This window comes from Phyllobates terribilis, unplaced genomic scaffold (assembly GCF_046119375.1).
Source record: "Phyllobates terribilis strain yellow unplaced genomic scaffold, ASM4611937v1 Scaffold_2__4_contigs__length_985480577, whole genome shotgun sequence".
NCBI lineage: Eukaryota > Metazoa > Chordata > Amphibia > Anura > Dendrobatidae > Phyllobates > Phyllobates terribilis.
This window is the reverse complement of record NW_027362762.1, coordinates 42,045,893-42,050,960: the sequence shown is the minus strand read 5'-3', so window position 1 is coordinate 42,050,960 and position 5,068 is coordinate 42,045,893. Positions and strand designations below refer to the sequence as shown.

Here is a 5,068-nt window from a genome sequence, read left to right as displayed (position 1 = left end):
CAGTCTGACATAAAGCACTGGCCATTCAGGGTGGTGAGTGATGGAGGAAAACCTAAAGTGACTGTGGACTACAAAGGGGAACAGAAGACCTTTTCTCCTGAGGAAATCTCCTCCATGGTTTTGCTGAAGATGAAGGAGACGGCCGAGGCTTATCTGGGTCATCCGGTGAAAGACGCTGTTATTACCGTCCCAGCGTATTTCAATGATTCCCAACGGCAAGCCACCAAGGACGCGGGAGTCATCGCTGGTTTGAATGTGCTGAGAATCATCAATGAGCCCACAGCAGCCGCCATCGCTTACGGTTTGGACAGAGGCAGCCATGGAGAACATAATGTCCTGATCTTTGACTTAGGAGGGGGCACCTTCGATGTTTCCATTCTCACCATTGATGACGGTGTTTTTGAGGTCAAGGCCACAGCTGGTGACACCCATCTGGGAGGAGAGGACTTTGATAACCGTATGGTCAATCACTTTACGGAGGAATTCAAACGCAAGCACAAGAAGGACATCAGCCAGAATAAGAGCATTGAGGAGGCTCAGGACGGCCTGCGAGAGAGCCAAGAGAACCCTGTCCTCCAGCAGCCAGGCCACCATTGAGATTGACTCTCTATATGAGGGCATTGACTTCTACACATCCATCACCAGAGCTCGCTTTGAGGAGCTGTGCTCAGACCTCTTTAGAAGTACCCTGGATCCAGTAGAAAAGGCCCTCAGAGATGCCAAAATGGACAAATCTCAAATTCATGATATAGTCTTGGTTGGCGGATCAACACGCATTCCCAAAGTGCAGAAGCTTCTTCAAGACTTCTTTAATGGGAAAGAGCTGAACAAGAACATCAACCCTGATGAGGCTGTGGCCTATGGAGCTGCTGTTCAAGCTGCCATCTTAACTGGTGATAAGTCTGAGAAGGTCCAGGATCTCCTTCTTCTGGATGTAGCACCACTCTCCCTCGGCCTAGAAACAGCCGGAGGAGTAATGACCGTTCTGATCAAACGAAACACAACCATCCCAACTAAGCAGACACAAACCTTCACCACTTATTCTGACAACCAGCCAGGAGTCCTCATCCAGGTGTTTGAGGGTGAGAGAGCAATGACCAAGGACAACAATCTTCTTGGCAAGTTTGAACTCAGCGGAATACCCCCAGCCCCACGTGGAGTGCCACAAATTGAAGTGACTTTTGACATAGATGCCAATGGTATTCTCAATGTGTCTGCCATGGACAAGAGCTCTGGCAAACAGAACAAAATCACAATCACCAATGACAAAGGCAGACTGAGCAAAGAGGAGATTGAGAAGATGGTGCAAGAGGCTGAGAGGTATAAGGTGGATGATGACACCCAAAGAGAGAGGATTGTGGCTAAGAACTCCCTGGAGGCTTATGTCTTCAATATGAAGAGTGCAGTGGAGGACGGCAATGTGAAGGATAAGATAAGTCCTGGAGATAAAAAGAGCATCGTGGAGAAGTGTAATGAAGCCCTATCATGGCTGGACAAGAACCAATTGGCTGAGAACGAGGAGTATGCCCATCAGCAGAAGGAGCTGGAGAAGGTGTGCAATCCCATCATCACTAAACTGTACCAAGGAGCCACCACAAATGGGATGTCAGGAGGGATGCCTGGTGCCAGCTGCAGTGCCCAAGAAAGACAAGGCAGCAATACAGAACCCATTATTGAAGAAGTGGATTAATAAATACAAACTTATAAATGTAGTGCCTGTATAATATGGACTGATGAATAAACATAGGGGCAGCAGATTTTCTGCATATTTGTCCCAAGCAGACATTTACCTGGATTTACAAAATGCATTTTTACACGTGAAAATAAATAATTTGCAAGGTTTTACTATTTCCAAATTTATATTGTATTGTTTTATTGTGTTAATAAAATATACTTTATTTTTGTCTAGATATTTGGGTTTGTACTTATTTTAATAAGGTTTATACAAGTGGAATTAATAAAGAAAATAAATTACTAATGTATTAATCAGTAAATATTTATATACAGATAAGCAAAAGAAAAATCTGTAACCATCTACTACTATCCAAGAGGTTAATTTTCCTTTTTTTTAAAAAACATAAGGCCTATTGTAAAGATAATAAAGACCGTCAATATCCAATCATGGAGGGAACCAATCTGGAGCGTGACATCTCCATCAATGTTTAGTGTACTCTTTTCTTATTTTAACCATTGTGTTAGTGTGGCACCCCAGGGGTTCGGTTGGCACAGTGGCATTGCCTCCCTCAAAAGAGGTAATGCCATGCCTGGAAGCAAGCAGGGATCCCCTAGTCAGGTATACTAAACATGCAACACTTTCCTGGCTCCAGACCAGCAAGGGGACTCCCCTTGGCAACTGGTATCTGGGGGCGGGGTTAGTTAGTTTTAGTGTGAGGAGTTGAGTTTGGGAAGTGGAAGAGACAAGAGCTAGGGACTGGAGCTGAGGTAGCTCATCCTAGCTAGAGAAACACAGAAAACCGGACACCGGAGTCCGAAGCTGTGGGGCACTGAAGGCCCAGCAGTAGATACCGTAGGGCAGGAGATTGCAGGTCTCCTGGCCCCCATCAGACGCCTGTAGGCTCAGCAGCACAGAGGGACCAGCACCGCCATGTGGGAGCGACGCATGAGCAAGGCCCGAGCTGCCAGCCATACGGGTAAGAACAGAACGTTACACTCAGGGACGTGGGCCACAGCACAGCTACAAGCAGCAGGGCCAAAGAGTATAGTGAGAAGGGAAGGCCTACAATTTCACCTGGCAAGGAAGACTCTATGTTTGCTTCCAGGCTGACCGGACTCTTACTTCTAGCCAGTACTCCAGTCCAGGCCTGTCTAATTTCCATCAGTAAAGACCCTGGGACTGCACTATACTGACTCTGTGGTTATTACTGCACTACGACACCCTGCACAACCACCAACACCCACACACTGCCCTGAAGCTAACTCTTCCTGTGGGGAGTCGTACCATCCTTGCTGCAAAACCACCAGCTTCAGAGGACTGTTCCGCAGCGGCCGCATTCCACAGGTGGCGTAGTCGGACTCTTTAATAAAACCCATATACAATTCCCCTTGGATTGACCGTCCTGGGTCACGGACCGGGTCACCGCCACAGTGACTACAACCCCCAGCATCTACCGGCCCGCCACCGGGTACCCCACTGCCCAGGGGGCGCGTCATTAGGAATACTTACTATTATATTATTTAGGCCGGGTTCAGATGGCTGTATTTCACAGTTCATATATAGACCTCAACGCACGGACTGAACGCAGGAGAACAGTTCTGAACCTACAACTTCATATATGCCTATGAGGCTGTAAGTTAGGGTCAGGATACCCACGTTGAGTCCGTGCATTGCGGTCATCTGTACCCAGCCTATGGCCCCCTTTACACGTCAGTGTCTTCAGTACGGGTGGTGACAGTATACAAAACATGGTTCTCTCAGGCTATAAGCTAGTCAGGTTTTTGTTTTCGCAGTTTATTGGAGGTTGTGACCGCCTCCTTTTCTGACTGTGCAGTCCACCCATCAGCCCAAGGGTGCTTCTAATTAGTGCTGGTTCCTACTTGCCCATTTAAACTTGTAGGCTTATAGCCTAAGAGTGGCTTGAGGATAGGGACCCATCAGAAGGTCACCTTGCCATGGTTGATGGGCATACATGAATTGGCCAATTTATGCGCTAAGAACCTTCATTTTTCTGTAAGTACATTTTATTTAGCAACAATGTAGTTTAAATCTCATGTTTCCAGTGTTTGCATCTATCTTGGCCCATACAGGGTGCTGCTGTGTTCTCTTTTTATATGTTATACAATCATTGCAGCGTGCACCTGTTCACACTATATGGAGGTGCTAGTCAGGTTTTTTGCAGCACAGATGTCAATATGTCCTGCACATGTACACACAGATGACATAAAGTGTGACACGTACTGGAATAGAATGCAGAATAGAAATGACAGATGTTTAGGTGTTAAAGATGTGCAAAGATAGAGATAGATATTGGGCAGATAGATGTCCGTGAGTTATACAGTGGGGAAAATAAGTATTTAATACACAAACTATTTTGCAAGTTTTCCCACCTACAAAGAATGGAGAGGTCTGTAATTTTTATCGGAGGTCACTTCAGCTTTGAGAGACAGAATCTTAAAAAAAATCCAGAAAATCACATTGTATGATTTTTAGATAATTAATTTGCATTTTATTGCTTGAAATAAGTATTTGATACAATAGAAGAACAGAACTTAATATTAGGTACACAAACCTTTGTTTGCAATTACATACGTCACACGTTTCCTGTAGTTCTTGACCAAGTTTGCACATACTGCAGCAGGGATTTTGGTACATTCCTCCATACAGATCTTCTTCAGGTTTTGGGGCTGTCGCTGGGCAACATTGATTTTCAGCTTCCATAAAGATTTTCTATTGGGTTCAGGTCTGGAGACTGGCTAGGCCACTACAGGAGCTTTAAATGCTTCTTATGGAGCCAGTCCTTAGTTGCCCTGGCTGAGGGTTTTGGGTCCCAGCCATGACCCATCTTTAATGCTCTTACTGAGATAAGGCGGTTGCTGGCCAAAATCCCGTGATACATGACCCCATCTATCCTCCCTTTAATACGGTGCAGTCGTCTTGTCCCCTTTGCAGAAAAAGCACCCCCCAAGATATGTTTCCCCCACCATGCTTCACGGTTGGATGGTGTTCCTTGGGTTGTACTCATCCTTCTTCCTCCAAACACGGCGAGTGGAGTTGATACCGAAAAGTTCTATTTTGGTCTCACCGACCACATGACCTTCTCCCATGCCTCCTCTGGATCATCCAGATGGTCATTGGCGAACTTCAAATGGGCCTGAACATATGCTGGCATGAGCATGGGGGATCTTGCGTGCCCTGCAGGATTTAATCCATGATGTAGTGTGTTACTAACGATAATGTTTGAGACTGTGGTCCCAGTTCTCTTCAGGTCATTGACTAGGTCCTCCCATGTAGTTCTGGGCTGATTCCTGGCCTTTCTCAGAATCATCCTTATCCCACGAGACGAGAACTTGCATGGAGCCCCAGACCGAGGAAGATTGATAGTCATCTTGT

General features: G+C 46.0%; 1 pseudogene; it reads left to right on the top strand.

Moving 5' to 3' along the window:
- The window catches only part of LOC141249344 (heat shock 70 kDa protein-like), a 2,109-nt pseudogene extending 278 nt beyond the window's left edge, over window positions 1-1,831 (top strand).
- Window positions 1,832-5,068: the final 3,237 nt, after the last annotated feature.